At 52.5% G+C, this 16834-nt stretch overlaps 1 long non-coding RNA gene across 1 annotated transcript; it reads right to left on the bottom strand.

Annotated features, from left to right (window-relative positions):
• Positions 1-351: 351 nt before the first annotated feature.
• LOC142022647 (uncharacterized) lies at positions 352-15286 on the bottom strand. Its single transcript, XR_012648013.1, has 3 exons — positions 15044-15286; positions 1420-1540; positions 352-579 (listed from the first exon to the last, which is right to left on the bottom strand). It is a non-coding gene; the product is annotated as an uncharacterized LOC142022647 (long non-coding RNA).
• Positions 15287-16834: the final 1548 nt, after the last annotated feature.

The raw sequence follows: 16834 nt of genomic DNA, 5'->3' as shown, positions 1-16834 counted from the left end.
CTCAACCTCTGAAGGTCCCTTCCAGCTCTCTGCGATAAGTATGTCTCCATATTTAGACTCGAGTCTCTGTTGCTTTTCAAGTGACCAAATTTCTGCTTAACAGCCCTTGTCCTCTTTGTTTGGATGAAACGTACCTTATCTGAGGTGTCCTCCTCTCCCTGCCGTGCTCTGCTGCCAAGACTCCTGCTCTTGGTACTGGAGACATATTGCAATTCTGTACTAGTCTGGGAGCTCCTCAGCATGCGCCCATCAGCTTTTAAGGGCCAAGTAAAGTGTCATGTAGCTCTACGTGCTGACTCGGACAACACCCCACCCTGACTGAGGCCCTTGTGGTAAATATGTGATGTAAAGGTAAGAAGCTGAGCTCTATTTCCTGGCACCATTCAGCCCACATCGTTAATTCACAAGCAGTCACAAATCAGGAGTTAAGGTCCCAGAATCATGGATTTGTTTTATTGGCCGCCTCATTTCTGAGCTTCTTGGGTTTGTGTTTTCCAGCATTTCTCCACAAGAGCTAGAAACGTCCTTTTTCTTTGAGATGGAAGCTGAGATTCTCCCATTATCAACTGACAACAGGAACTGGAGCATTAAGAAGAAAAAACACCAGTTAGCAGGAGATGCTTTATGAAATCACAAGCGTTAACAAAACTGAAAGCGACCCAGAGCAGAATTATCAAAAGTCACTGCAGGGTCAGCAGTGAGGACTCAGTAATGGTCAGACAGTGTTGCATCAAGATTATAGCACCACAGCCAGCAGTGTGAAAAGGAGCGAATCCTTGGAGGAGGGGGGCAAAGGGTTCTTTAAATACTCCCCATGTGCCCTGCATTCAGGGCCAGTTAACTCTTCTGGGGCCTGGAGCTAGCAGGTATTGTAGGTCCCTCTGGGGGGTTCAGTGTGGAGGAGCAGGGTTTGGGCATGACAGGATACGGGGGGGTTGGACAGAAGGGCAGGGGTGCGAGGGGGCAGGGGATTAGGGCACTTAGTTGGTGCTGCTTGCAGGGGGGAACAGCCAACTCTGCACCTGCGGGCACTGTCCTCGCTCCCATTGGCTGTGAGTCCCAGCCAATAGGAGTGGCAGGGGTGGAGCTTTCAGGCAAGTGACACAATCAGGTCCAGCTCCGCAGAGCAGCTCCCCAGGCAGGCATGCAGAGAGTTTAATGTTTGCAGCCCAGGGCCCCAGGTGAAGGGAGCCCCTCTGAGCCTGGGACCGTGGGCTGCATTCACTAAAGCCCATTTCACAATCCAGCCCGGCCTGCCTTTCATTTACCACCCTTTTAGGAACAGACACTGCTGCAGGCTGGGTGCTTTCCTGGATAATTACTTCCCCAGAGCAATGAGGCGCACACTACAAAGGCCCCTTTGCTTGTTAACTCTCCCTTTGGGCCAAACAATTTTCCGTCGCAAGTGGCAGCACTCACCAAACGATATCAGCTTTGTACAGGAGGGATTTCATTCTCCGCAGCAGAAGGCAAGGGGGAAGGCCAGCTCCATTTGCTGCTTTGCTTATTTCTCGGCTTGGCATCCACGGTGTCTCAGCTGCTGCTCATAGGGATGGTGAGATAAGGGGTTGCAAGTCAGGCATCCCAAGGGGCAACCCGAGTCCCCCTCCGGACAGAAAGGCAACAGAGCACCCCTGTTCTGAGGGCAGCTAGTGGCCAGCCCTGGCTCCCTGTACGGCGCGCTCTCTCTGCACCACACTGAGACGTGTGAACTGACACAGCCAAAAACGTGTTCGTCCATCAGACAGTGATCAATGATCCTGAGATGGGGCTCAGCCCACCAATCACTGGTGTTAGATTTCTTCTTCCAAAGCTCCTTTGCCAGCTCTAGCACCACCTCCCCGTTAGAAAAACCTCTGCGAGCATTCGTCTTTGTCCTCGCATTCAGGCTGACCCACACGTGCAGGCCCTGGGATTGCACAAGGCTGAATGCACAGGGGAGAAGTGGGCGGATGATTTTATTCTCACCACAAACAGTAGAAGGAGGACTTCTTTAAGAGTAGCTAGTTCTGCACTTGAGTGCCTCCCTAACACAGTCCTGTGCCAAGTTCCTCCAGGAGGACTGGCAAGGTCAAGCTGGCCGCCCTGCACAGGCGTGAGTAATGACTTTTAACTGCTGTGATATCCCCTTCCATTTGTAGATTGTGCCCAGGAGAACAGACTGTGCTGGGCCGCACACGCTATGGAAGCACACCATAGTTCATTACCTGGCAGTGCGTTCTACAGTGTGTCTGTGATGTCTCTACCTTATCCACCTCTTCCCCACTGTCCCAGAAGAAGAGCCTCTAACATTTGTTCCATTCAATATAATCCTCAGCTGGGAGCACACCAGCTCGCCTCACCTAGACGGGCTGCTCTGGACTGTTTCCCAAAGAAGGGATGAAATGGCTGCAGCTATAACCAAAGGCAGAGGGAAATCCCACCCCACTCCCCTTGCCCAGGACAGCAGTAGTTGCCAGATGCGGAACTAAAGCCGTTAGTTTGGGGACTAATTTGTTTTATTCTAGTCATGCAACCCCTGAAGAACCATTCGAAGCAAGTGGTAAGGCCACATGACCTCCTGAGGTCACGAGAACAAAGAGACAGATGTAGGCTGCAGCCTGGGGCCCTTTGACAACCGCATGCAGTGACTGTACTTTAAATACTCTGTGCCAGTGAGCCCCGGCGCCACGCGACATGAACCGAATACCCCAGTAAAGCCTCCATCCCATTTACACTGGTTGGTTGTCAGTTTCAGCTACGTCTGCAGGGCTCCCTGAAGTACCCACCACTTGAAAGCTGGTTGCTGTCAGTGACTGGCCAACCTCGAAATGTTGTGGTTCAGCTCAGCATGCAGCCGCTCAAATGCTTCTTCTGACCTTCCCGGAACATCATGTTTTCTCCAAACTGTGTCGGGGCTCTCGAATGAACAGCGTTGCTTGTAGCATCCCAAATGCTTCAACTTCCACAGGAACAGCATTGCTAGGAGGAGCTGAGGTTAGTCTCCGCATTACCAAAGGTGGTGTATTTGCATCTGTGTCTGTCCTTTGGAGGCCCTTACATGGCCGCTCAAAAGCTTTCACTCCATTAGCAGGTCACGTTTAAGTGGCTTTCACAACAAATACATTTTGATTATACTGGGAGATTAAAAGTGCAGTGTTAGAAAAGCAGTGAAACTATTATCTAATGGGAAGGCAAACAAGGGGTTTAATTATTATTCCTGTTGCTACCGTGATATTCTGCACTGTGTTAAATGAGCTGTTTAATTTGGAGTAGCAGAGGCTCAGAGAGGAAAATGTACGAATGCAACAGCCATCCAGTTACTTTTTATCCATCCCTAAAATGGGGCAAAGCGTGTGGCAGCTTGAGCCATCTATGCCCAGTCTATGAACTCAGATGGACACAACATCAAACTACAAACTTTGTTTTGTTTTGGTAGCCCTGTTTTAATCGGAATACTGTTCTGTGTCTTCACATTGGCTCCATGGCTTCTAAAATTAGCCGAACACATGGGTGGTGTCAGGAGAAATTCTTTCACCTCCCAGAGGGCTAATGATGGGAGGTCATTAAATCCTGATGATCCTCCATTCGCACATGGAGGCATCCTTGGACAAAGATCTAGCCAAGAACGCAGCACTTGCTCAAGATTTTTTACACTGGGTAGGTGGTGATCTAACAGGAGGCCAGCTGATGAGGGACTTCCATCACATCTTGGGGCAGACCAGGGAATCTACTGTGGGAGAACTGGAAGTCTCTCACTGACCTCGTAGGGGTGGTACCAGAAGGCAAGTCTGTGTAAGAGGTGGCTCAGGAGAGGAAGGACCCTGAATTCACTAGAGGACCTGACCAAAGCCCAAAGAATGCTGAGAAGTGGTGAGGCCATGGAGGAATCGTGTACACATTTATTAAGTTGCCTGATGTGGTTCTCTCTTCTGGTTTCTCAGGAGAAGAGCATAAGAACATAACAAAAGGCCATTGCTAGGTCAGCCCAAAGGTCCCTCTGGCCCAGTATCCTGTCTTCTGATGGTGGCCGATGCCAGGTCCTTTCAGAGGCACAGAACAGCTAACCACCAAGTGATCCATCCCCTGTTGCCCATTCCCAGCCTCTGGCAAACAGAGGCAAAGGACACATTTGACCAGGGTTTTGCATCTCTGCCCACCCTGGCTGATAGCCATTGGTGGACTTAGCCTCAATTAATTTCTCTCTCTCTTTTTCGAATGCTGGTATAGTCATTATAACTATTGTTGTAATTGCAATAGAAATTGTTTTAGACATCCTTTTGCAAAGTCTATGTCTGTTTGCTTCAACTCTACAATTCCCCAAAGGAGGTGAACTGTGACCCAGGGTGGAGCACAGGTTAAACGGTGCACTTATGCTACTGGACTGTCTGAGGCAGGGGATCAGCCGGGGTTTGGGATAATTGGTCTGCAGCATCCCACTTCTGAGAAGAGCTACCAGATGTATGCCCAGGGCGTGAGCCTTCTGCCAAAGAAGGCAAGTATGCTTCCAGCCTACCCAGACTAGAAGGGGGCTTCCAAGCACAGAGCCAGTGCTTGAGTCCAAACACACACTTTGGTACTGCACACATGGCCCTCACCCCTAATGAACAACAATGGGATAAAAGGCCCTTAGCTTGTTCAACTTGGGTTTGGAGCAAGCTTTAGGTGGCTTCAGAGGAAGGTCCTTCAGAGCAAGGAGAGGACTTTGGCATTGGCAGAACAGAGCATCCAAGGGAGGGCTCAGATATTGCAGGTTGCTCTGAATCATAGACGTGTGTACAGGTCTGGGATCTAGCAATGCCCCTGAGAGGTATGTTGTTCAGGACAGCAGTGGACGCCAACAGGGTTCTACTGGACCGCACACAAACCCCCTTGGGCGTTTTGCAGTTCCACTGCCGATGGCAGAGTTTTATGCAATCAGAGATCCCCTTACAGTGTCTTTGCACCAGCCAAGTCTTTTCCCGTCCTGATCATGAGTCGTGGTTCTGGGCTGTTGTCTTCCCTTCCTCAATGGTACCTGTCGGTAAGGAATTAGGCACTGGAGGTGAGAAAAGGAACTCTGGGCCCTTGGCTGGTAGATAAGAGCCATTCTGTCCATAGGATGGACTAGGGCAACTACCCTGGGCCCATGCTTTGGGGGCACAATGCTTGAGGGGGAGACGGGGTCCAGAGCAGACTGAGGGACTAGCGGGAGGCCTGGCACTGGCAGCAGTGAGTGGCTCAGCCCCGCCCCACCCTGCTCTACCCCACTGGCACCTGACATTGCTTAGGGAAGTGGGTGGAGGCTGGAAAGAGGCAAGGGGTGGAATAGGAGTGGGGTGGAAGCAGAGCAGGGTGGAGCAGGGCCTGGGGCAGAGCAGGCTGGGGCGGGGGCTGGTGTCTCAGGCCCAGCACCTCTCTCTGGACAACCCTGCATGATTTGTCACGTCAGACATCTTGCAGGTTGGAGAAGCAGTCACAGAGCTCTGCCCGCTGGCTTGGACAGGGTCCACCAGGGGAATCATACACGGGAAGAGCAATTCTGGACCAAGTAGATGTATGCACAGTGTCGACCAGCCTGTCTTGTGTCATTGACCCTCCCCAAGGATGGTGTCCAGAGACCCAGCCACCCTGGCAAATCGCTCGTGGAACTGGGCGGGGGAGGGGTGACAGAAGGGTGTTACCTGTGGACACCGCTGGCAAGTGAGTAGGTGGTGCCCCATCCAGGACTTGGCGTTCTTCCTGCTCTGCTTCAGCTTCTCCTGCTGCCACCAAGCACTGGAGCTGCACGTGACTGCTGCATGCTGGGTCTGGATATAGTGATTGGTTCCTGCCAGGTGAGGTGTGCAGCCCATGGGGGTGGGGGTGTCCTGGGGCCCCCCCACGTTGAGCTTACCACTCTAAGTACTTGAGGGTCAGTGGAATACGTCCCTGGGGGGGCGGGTGACTCCTCGTTGGTTGGCTCCTGGTAGACAGGGGACAGCAGAAGAAGAGTTCCTTGCCCTAGTGCCATCATTGTGAAATTTAAATCAAGGGCTTGTACCACAAAGATACATGACCGCCCTGCTCCTGGGAGCCCAGTGCTCGCTGCTCAGTTATTTCAGAGCTGCACTGTGTTCCCTAACCATAAGCAATCGCTTTGCTTCCTTTTAGGCACATTTCATGCTGTTACGGCTCTATTAAAACGCTGGCTGCACCTTCCCCGAAGGGGCTCGCTTTTGCAATGGTAAGCACGTTTCTCATGACTAAATAATGTAATCTGCGAGGTGGTTGGGGCTCCAGCTGCAATTGGCAGTGATAACTCCTAAATGTTCCAAGGGTGCGCCACTCACAGCCTGGCCTGGAAGCAGGAGCTTATTAACGTGTCCTTCGCTTCCAGTGACAGCTCCGCATCGCCACTTTGTCCAGCTGTGGCATGCCATCTCTGTGTTCGGAGGAGAGCAGCCTTTCAGGTGAGGGGTGAGATTCGGCTCTCCAAGGTGAGCAGGGGAGCCAGTGTGATTCAAGCCAGGCCAGCCACTGATGGAACCCATGAAAACGATAAAGGAATGGCTTGCAAGAACCTGTTTCCCCTGTGAGTGCCGTCTCACCTCTGAACCTTGCCTTAAAGGGTTGTGCTGGGTGCTTGGTCTGTAACAGCTCCATCTCCAGCCATCCCTCACCTGGATGAGCTCGGTCCCATAGCTGTCTTGACCAGGGTTCCCTCAGTGGTTTTCCATCCATGGGCAGAATAGGTTTGGTTATGTGTGCCAAGGCCTATGGGGCTGTGCCCCACCAATAGAAACCCACACTGCTGTGGGCACGCTGCTGACCAGCTGGGCAGCACCTGAATCTCTCTTGGGTGGAGGCCCAAGCGCTCAGCTTCCCGGGCACAGTGGTCTTGTCTCACCTGGGCTCCAGAACAGCTGCCAGTTCATCTCCCTGGCCCTTAATTCCTCTTCTAGAGCATGTTACTTCGCCTGCTTTGCGGCAGGCCAGCTTGGGAATCTGAGGGTCCTGAAGCCCCGTCCAAATGGTCATTAATGGGCACCACTGTACCACTTGAGCTTGGTGACGGCATCCGCAGTCACCGTTTCACTCAGTTTCACATGGAAATCGGGCCGCTTGTGCCAGTCTCTAACCTCCCAATGTTGCTTTGTTGGTACTTGCCTGAAACTCCATGTTTCCAGGGTTCTAATGCCAGTGCTCCATTGCCTGGCACACCCGCATTGGCTCTGCATGGGCGCTCATAGCGAAATGAGACGAGCCCTTGAGCACCGAGCAGCGCCGATGGGGCTTTGGCGCACCTCTGCTTCCGCCCCCCAGTAGGTTTGTAGTTACTGGCCTGATCAGAGCACAAAGAGGCCCAACTTGCCACACTGTCACATGTGAGTCCAAGGAAATCAGCAGCCAACCTCAACTCCTCATTCCCCATTAGCCTGCCCACGGGGCAGAGGCAGCTCTTGTGGGGGCAACACTGAATCCCATCGCTGCCCTGGAACTGGAGGGAGCCTCCCCAAAGCAGCCCTTGGTGCTATTTCTCCCTCCCAATTAAACTACAATGCCACGGGCATGCTAACAAGTTAGGCAACATATCAAAGTTAGCGCTGGCAATGACCTATTACAGCACTGGCTCCACCCCCTTCCCTGCCCAGGCGCGGTCCCCAGAGCCAGAGCCAGAGCCATTTGTCATTTGCTCCAGCAGCGTGGCTCTGGCTAGGACTCAGACAGTGCCCTTAGGGACAGAATGACCATGGCCTAGGTGTTGTACAGCACCAGGCACAATGGGGCCTTGCTCTCGAGAGGGGCTGCTGGGCACGGCCACAGTCTTGCACACACAGCAGGTTTTGACGTCACTGCCCTGGCCACGATCCCCCCTGCTGGACACTCACCAGGCTGCCCTGGCCTTTCACATCCCCTTGGCCACTGGGGAAATTCCAGACACTGTCTCTTTCTGGGCAGGTGCTCTGGTACCCAGCTGCCCTAGACATCGAGGCCTGGGGTCTTCCCACTCCAAGCCACTCAGTAGCTGGATGGTGGTGGGGACACCGGTTTATACTTGGGAGATATGCCATAAATAGACACCAACATTGCAAGAGAATTTCTAAGACGACAACTCCTTCCATTGGAACAAGAGTGATACCAGCCTAGGTACACAGCCGAGACCTGTACACCTTCTCCTGTTTCCTCACCATGACAGGGCATCCATTAGGGTTTGGGTCAGAGTCTTTCCAGTGTTCCAGGTCCCCTTGCTGAGACATCACTTCTCCAGATCAGGCATCTCTTCGGAAACGTGGCTCAGCTCTCAGTTGCTGCAGCCAGCCCCTGGGCTCACAGTGACTAGGTCCCCTCGGCCTCAGGAAACCTGCCCCTTTGAATCACTCCTCAACTCCACAGTCTTCTGTGTGCTTTTAAACCCCTGCGCTGACCTCTCTGTCTCTGGCCCCTGCTGAAGATTCCCACTTCTTAGAGCCCTCACATTCTGAGAGCTTGCCCATATGGCACAGCCCTGCTGTTGTTTTCTTTGGGCAGGGTCTATTCAGTGTTTGTTGCTGGGCTTTACACCGTCTGGCTTGCTTGCCTGCATACTTGCGCTAAGGAGCCAGGGAAGAGTGCCTGAGTGGCTGATTCCGAATAGGATGGTTGTTAACCAGCTCATTCCTAGTCTCTAAGAGAATTCACACAAAGCCCCACGTGGTGAGTTAAGAGGCTGAACACTTCACAGAATAAAAGCTGTCTGTGGTGTGTTGATTAAGACATTTTTAAAAAAAAAATCCCTCTGAACCGTTTCCTTACTACAGGGGGAACTAACGCCAAAGCAGACCACAGCTGGACTTTTTACCAACACCCTCTGCCCCCAGCCCCCGAGGCAGGGATGAATTTCAAAAACATGAGTTTCCCGACCCTGTCGACTGCCCAGCACCTCCTCCCTGACTTTCTTCCTGACCTTGAAGCGCAAGGGGTTTTCTTTCATGTGGGTCAAATTAGGTGGAAATTAAAGTCACACCAAACCATAGAAAATTAGGGCTGGAAAAGACCTCAGGAGGTCCACCTAGTCCCACCCCCTATTCAGAGCAGGACCAGCCCTGACCAAGACTTTGTCAAATCTGGCCTTAAAAACCTCTAAGGATGGGGAATTGCCACCTCCCCAGGTAACCCATTCCGGTGCCTCCCCTCCCTCATGGTGAAATAGTTTTTTCCCAAAATCCAACCTAGACCTTCCCCACTGTAACTTCAGTCCATTGCTCCTTGTTCTGCCATCCGTCACTACTGAGAACAGCCTCTTTCCATCCTCCTTAGAGCTCCACTTCATGAAGTTGAGGGCTGCCATCAAACCACCCCTCATGCTTCTCTTCTGCAGATTAAATGAACCCAGTTCCTTCAGCCGCTCCTCATAAGCCATGCGCCCCAGTCTCCTACTCATCTGTATTGCCCTCCACTGCACTCTCTTCAGTTTGCCCACAGCCTCTCTGTGGGGTGGGGGGGGGGCAGGAGGGACGGGCCACAATGCTCTAGCCCTGGCCTCACTAGTGCCAAATAAAGGGGAATTTCCTCTGTCTGCTGGCAAAACTCCAACTAATGCAGCCCCAGATGCCATTAACCTTTATGACAACAAGGACACATTGTTGACTCATAGCCATCTGCTTAGTCAGTTGGTCTCCAGCCTTTAGCAGTGCAGGGGATTCTTCCATCCTACATAATGCACCTGTCCTTGTGGAACCTCCTCAGATGTCTTTTGGCCCAACCTTCTAGTTTGTGTAGCTTATGCTGGACCCTCTCCCTATTCTCCAATGCATCTACTCGTCATCCCCCAAGCTTAATATCATCCAGGATCTTGCTGAGGGTGCAATCCATCCTTTCAGCCCCGTCGTTAATGAAGATGTTGAACAAAATTGGCTGCAGGACTGACCCCTGGGACACTCCGCTCTGCCACCTAGATGTTGAGCTGTTGATCACTACTTGTTGAGCATGATGATTTAGCCAACTTTCTATACACTTTATAGTTCATTCCCCCCGAGCTGTGCGCTCTCTAACTTGCTGGCAAGAACACTGGGGGCTGACAGTATCAAAGGTGCAAGAAGTTGTATCAAATGTGTCTATACCACATAATCACACCTTTTCATCTAAACATGCATGGATTGTTTTACAACCTGCATTTCAGCACAAATAAAAGAGCCATTAATGTTATCCCTCCTATAACAACCACTGGCTTTGCGCTGCTGCTATGTCTCCAGACTTTTAACCAGACACATTCATTGGGCCAAACATTTTCAAGTGCAGAGCCCAATGGAGCAGGGCATTAATATTCCCGGTCTATAGCCTTTGCAGCATCAACAGTTTGCCCCAGTTTCAGCTCTTGCACTTGTTCAGCAGAAGCGATGCCTGGGTGGACTGAATTGGTACCGTCAGTGCCTAAGCTTTGCAATGTGCATGCAAATGAACCTCTCACTCTTTATTTCCATTAGAAATAAATTCTGTTTTCACTAACGTCTCCTAACGCTGGTGCTGTAGAAACTTTTTCGCCCACCAGCTGGTTGGCAATGTGCTGTTGCTGCAAGCACAGGGTTCGTTCACTGTAATTAAGCTCCAGCTATTCTTTCAGGATTTTAATTCAAAGCAACATCTCGCTTTCAAGTCATCTGAGCAGCTCGCCTGTGGCTAGCAGAGAAACCACAGGGTTTCCATAAGTGCCCCATCTAATGCACGGTGGATAGCAGCACTGTGTTGAGCTGCAGGTTATGCACTGCTTTAGCGGGGTCTCTGAAAGCCCCCGTTTGCTTTAATAATGCCTGGATAAACCCTCGGGCACTTACGCCTGTTGTGACCAAGTGCTTGTGCGAGTGAGGCTATGCCAAATAAACAAGAGCCTGTCCCTGGCCACAGCTAGCCAGAGTATGCTCATGCTTGCAGCTGAACTAACCTGCATCCCAGCCAACCCAGTAGCGTTGGGAGTGCCCTGCAGTCCAAGAGGAGCCTGGGGCCTTAGCACTCAGTACGCCTGGTCAGAGGTGAGTAGCTAGCTGAGGCCCCAGTGTTGACAAGCGGAGCTGGGGGAGCCATTCAGACCAGCCACATTGCTGGTTGCATTACATGTTAGGCCCTTTTCCCAGATCACTGGAAACCAAAGTGTCTTGTACAAATGTGTTCAGACTGGCAGTGGATGCATGAAACTTATGTAATATTGGCCACTCCAGCCCAGGGCATGTCTGTGCAGAGGCTGGGAGTGTCAGGCCCTCTGTGGCAGTGTGCTGAATGGGCAGAAGCACAGTCCCACAGCCTCACCCCTTCCGGAAATGCGGCTGAGTCTGGGGGACAGGAGCCAGGGCAGGGCTGTGCAGAAAATGGATCAGGGTTTTGACCAGAATGCAATTCAGCCTGACTTTTTGGTAGATCAAAATTAAATCCGGGGGTTTAATCTGCTGCTAACCAGGAGCTGAGAGGCCAGTAAGAGGGAATGATCCAAAAGGCTTAACTCTGGCAGCTTATAGCCTGACTGAGCTTGGCTCATTCTTACGGCTCACTGACTAACAAACCAGGTTCCTCGCCCCACTGGAGGCTGGTGAGGTCAAAGAGGGATGGCGAGCGGAAAGTGGGAACTGCATCCCCAGCCGGATGATCCAGGGCACTGGTCACAGCCTGGTGAACCATTTGCTCCAGAGCGCACGGTGAGTGGGAAAGCAGTGAAGCAAGCCCTGTCCCAGCCATGCTGGCTTGAGCTCGCTGCTGACACAGTCCAGAGCTCTGCTGAGCCTTTCGCATCAGAGCTGGCCAGCCCATTAGAGAACTGGGATCCAGGGAAAGGGACAGAGGAGGAGAAGATTCTCCTGCTGTTTGTTTCACTGACACCAGTGCAAGGTGCAGCCATATGCATGCCTATGTTTAGCAAACACAGGACTGGGCCTGAGACACAGACTGTTTTCTCTGCTTCAGGCTGATTTTCTTTCACACGTCATGAGAGCCTGTGGAGTGGTGTGTCCAGGGCACATTTCTGCCTCATTCAGAGTCACTGGCCGGACTCTCCCAGCACAAGCCTTGGCCTCCTCCCAGCTGGGAGGGCTGCCCAAGGCTGACTCCTGGGAAAGAGCAGGTTTCCCACTGTGTTGTACAGAGTAAGATCTAACGTCCTCTCCCCTTCGGTGGTCCCATTGGGGCAGCCCATCAGCTCAGCCTCGGCCCTTTCATGGACCGCAGAAGCCCCCTTCCCTACTCCCCTGCTAGTGCCTGTTTGCTGGTTACCAGCCCATCGATGTAATGGCTGGGGGCTTAGCTGCTGCCAGGGATTTCCACTCTGTGGTACGAGGCCAGTCACATGAGCGAACACTAAGAATCACATGCGGGGGGGCAGTGAGGGTGCAGGTCCCAGGCCTTTTACCCTGTCTGCAGGGAGGCTAATTTCACTGCCATGGCCCTGTATAGAGAGAACTCAGCTCATCTGCCAAGAGGCTCCACACACCACAGCAAGTTCCCGTTCACTTGCTGTATCCCATGGGCATGGCGCTCGGTCCCATCAACTACGGGGAAGGACAGAGAGGCCAAGGCACGTCCCCAGAGCTGGTCAAGTTTCAGCTCCTTGGTGATGGCGGAGGGAGGCTCAGTGGTTTTCTGGGCTGCAAGTGAACTGGTGAATTCCAGGCTGCTCCGCACTTCCTGTTGCCACGTGCAGGGTGTTTGGGGGGGACTGAGAAATGGCTAAACCCAGAGGCGAGGCTGCAGGACACTTGGTGTCACTCTGGGATGCTGGGAGTGCCTTAGCCAGACTTCACGCAGGGGCTGTGTGCACACTGGCGGGAGAGAGACCTGTGTTTGGAAAGGGGCTTTCAGGAGCAACCCTGTAACTGCATTCCAAGGTCAGGGCCTGGATAGAAACACCGTACAATAGGAATCTGCCCTAAGGAAATTCTGACCTTTACTTGGGAGCAGGGGGCTTGGCAAGCCTCTAGCCCAGCACTTACTGAACGCGTTGTGCAGGTGATCATCACATACAGCTCCTGCAGTTGTCAATGAATGCAGAGGCCGGCCGGCCTGCCTGCCTGCCTGCATGGGGAAGTTCAGCACTGAGAAACACTGGGGCCCCCACCACGAATCGATTTTTAGCTTCAAATCAGCGTTGGGGCTGTGTGGTCAGTCGTATTCTCTGCAGCACGCTAGAGCTTTGTTTTCAGCAAGCCTGTCAGAGACCTAGGACCTGAGCCCCGCTTTGCTGGGCAGCGAGAGAGCCTCAGAGCAGGGCTGTTATGGACTAAGAGGGAGCCTATGGACTGACCAAGCCAGGGATGGCCCAAGCACCTGCAAGTGCCCTCTCGATAGCCCACCCGTCCTTGGGCATGCTGAGCTCCTGGAGCTGCTGTTTCATTTTGTCACCTGTGGAACTCCCATTACATGTCTCCTGGCCAACCAATGCTGAGAAGTCTAACAGTCAGTCTCCAGTATTGCTGGGTGACCCCCCAGGCAAAGCAGATGTACCTGTAACTCGCCCCCTCTTTGGCCTTTCAGCTGGCTCACAAACCCTACTTTGCTATGACGTCTTGTACATGCTGGCTCCTGGGTGCTTTGAAATCCAGCTTAAGCCAAAGAACCTCCCGTCCTATGAGAAAGGCACAATGCTAAGGGAGCAGCGACTATATCTTAAAATGCTGTTTCACTCAAGCCAATGGCTGTATTTCCATTGCCCAAAGCAGCCATAAATACAATCACCTTTCAAGTACAAGAGCAAGCTGGTCAGGAAGGCCAAGCTGAAGGGATCCATGTAATTACTGTAGTTCTGCAGTGAGCCTTGAACGAGCACCAGAGAATTAAAAAGAATCCACTGACTGCATCAGCTCCCTCTCTCTCTCTCTCTCTCTCACACACACACACAACTTTTCAAAACTGGGCCTGTAAACTTCTGCACCCCTACACAGCGGGCCTGCTTGCCAAAGCACTGAGTTCCCACAGCAGCCTCACAAGCTGACAGCCCCAGGCCCTGACAGCAGGGCTCTGTTGTGCTCAGCCAATGGGGAATATTTAGTGCGTTCACAGCAGTTTGCACGTGCCCACCTTGGTGGTTGTTGCAGCACTATCAGCACAAGGAACAGAGCAGGCGTGGGCTGATGAGAACAGCAACGTGAGAAGAACAGCTAAATCACTTCCTAAGTCACAAACTCCATTCCTGGTGGCAGTGGTAGCTAGGATTGGTTTAGCCACATTCTGAATTTATGAATGGCCCGAAACTAAGGCGCTCATTAGAAGGCATTGCTCTCACAAATGTGCCTCAAAGGAGGTAGCCATTGGAAAGGCGAGCCCACGTTAATTACCTTAATTAGAAACTTGGCAAACTCCACCACTGGTCCTGTTCCAGTGTGCTATAGGGACATTTCCCTTTTCAAATGCTTGCCTTACACGAGGAGCAATACATTTAAGGTTGCATCCCTGGCAATTATGAAAGCACTGGAGATGCAAGCTGATACATGGAAGGAGATTCTGTATAGAATCTGACCCTCCCCAGCTTCCATTGCAGAAAAAAAAACCTTGGTTGCCTGGGAGCTGCTCAGCCCCTTGGGCAGGAAGGACAGACTCCATCCCCGCAAAGAATTCCAAAGTGCATAAAACCAGGAGAAACCAATTGCAAAAGGGCTTCACACGTGCAGAAGCCTCAGGCTTGCCTGGCGTGTGCTAAATATAGATTGAAATAAAACCCGCCGAGCAGCTGAGCTAGTAGTGCGTAGAAGGCAGTAACTGCCAGTAGCAGCTGTGAGCCTGGCCCTGTGCGATGGGCGCATGGCGGCTAATGTACCAAAAAAGCCATTTGAGAGCACAGCAGCCCGAGGCACAGGCTATGTCCAACCGCACAGCATTTCCGTCACAGCCAGCCCTCTTCCACCCTCACGCCCCACAAGGGGCTACGCTGCCACCTGGCTGACAGAGCACATTGCTCCCAATGCCACCTTTCACCCCAGCACTGTCAGCAGGCTCCTGTCCCTCCATTCTTCCATTGGCTGGGGCCACCTTCAGCAGCTGAGCACTGTGGCACAACACCCTCGCTGGTAATAAAACACCTTTCACTTTGCTCCATAGAGGGCTTCACCCTGCCTGGTGCAGAGACTCTGGGTTTGCTTTAGCAACTTACTTAAGTGCATGTCCCACGCGTGTCCGTGTTGGTGTGCCGCTTTGCAGCTCCTGAGGCCTGCTCCACTCTATCACCATTGCACCAGTGACACAGGGGATCACTCCCCTGCTGTGATCATACTGTTCAGTCCAGGCCTACTGACAGACTACACACAGTGCGAGTGTAGCGCGCTGTTCCCTATGCAAGGCCATCAACTGTCGTTGTCCTTTGTTTCCTACTGTGACTTAACTGCTCCAACACCGATTTGCCGCCTGCACATTACAGCGTGTGTTAGGTTATAAAAATGTGTTTGTATCATTTACACAGAGTGATGAGCGTGTTTATTTCTAGCTGAGAGCTTAGTGCTTGGTCAACTGTGTTGCCTGTAAACTGAGTGCTTGGCAGCCACCCAGGAGAGCATCAAATGGCAGCCGGCTGATTAGCAGAGCGCCTGCAGCTGCCCACAGCTGGCACCATGTGGCTCCTGGTGGTGGTGGCGGCTCCTCATGGGCTGGGCAGGCCAAGGCATGCAGCTTGGTGCACCACGGCAGCAGGGATGTAGCATTTTGCCTTAGCTGGTTGTTAGCTGATGTACAAATGCATTTCTAATCAGTGAGCAACTTCCTTTGTGTTCTGTAATGCAAAGTAACCAAACGACGCTTATCAGGCTCCACTCTCCTTTCCTTCTGCAAGTGCCGACGTCGCCACTTGATTGGGCAGTGAAGCCATTGCAGTGGTGCGATGCTGCATTGCGTCCTAATCAGGCTTTGCTACTGCCACCATTTGCGTAATGGTGCCCACCTGGTGCTGATTTCGAACTAAAAATAGCCGTGTAGCCAGAGTTCCTTTGAAAGGGTGCCCTGATTTCAAAAGCAGCCTTCTGCCCCAAAAACATATGCACTGCCCTCCGCTGCCACAGAAGTAAGCCCGGTCTCATTACAGTTTAATCAGCTTATATTGGCGTGCACAGTGAAAGGCTGTTGGATCAATGAAGGTGATGAACCTCCCAGAGCAGCACTCATTAGCCACACGTATGTGAAAAAGCCTTGCAATAACTAGCAGGTGGAGGTGCATCGTTCCCACACTGCTGCGAAAACCTTCTGTCCGCACCAGCACAGTTGCTGACAGCCGAGTGAGACAGCAGGTATTTCAAGCCCCCAGCTCCTGAGCACAGAGGGCTGCTGGTCCACCACCAGGCTCTTCCCAGACAGCCCAGTGCCCCACCAGCTGCAAGGGGATCCGAGAGCCAGTGGAGGCCGACAGCGGACATGTGGCTGCAGATAACTACTAGCCAAAGGCAGTGAAGTGTGGGGGTTTGCTCGCTGCTGCACATGCTCTTTCGACTGCTTGATTTCTCTGGAAGCCGCAGCAGAGCCAGCTGAAGCCACCACCATTGGCAGTAAAAGTCCAGCCCTGCCAGCTGCTTCCCAGTTCAGCCCTTTGCTGGGCAGCTGTGAGGGGGCACAGCTGAGTTCTTCCACCTGAATGTCCTCCTGAGGTTGGGGGGGCGGTGGTCTTCAGCTCAGATGGTGCTGATCTCCAGTTCCAGAACTACCATGACCTTCATATCAGGGGCTCAGTGGGTGACAGGAGAGTGGGCTTAATTGTACCAGCTTTTGTGTCTGATTCCTTTAAGCAAGTGCTGCAAGGACTCCTGCAGCTAATCAGAGAGAATGCGATTTGCCCAGGGACAGTTCCTGAGAGCAGAGAGAGAGGGGAACCCAGCTAAAGGGACAGTGAGCGACAGATTACAGGGGAAACTGACCTGCATGTAAGATGCTCTCCTATACTTGGCTCCAGACAGTACTTGGG

Source organism: Carettochelys insculpta, chromosome 18 (genome assembly GCF_033958435.1).
Source record: "Carettochelys insculpta isolate YL-2023 chromosome 18, ASM3395843v1, whole genome shotgun sequence".
NCBI lineage: Eukaryota > Metazoa > Chordata > Testudines > Carettochelyidae > Carettochelys > Carettochelys insculpta.
Note: the sequence above shows the minus strand (reverse complement) of the source record. Positions and strands in the feature narration are given on the sequence as shown.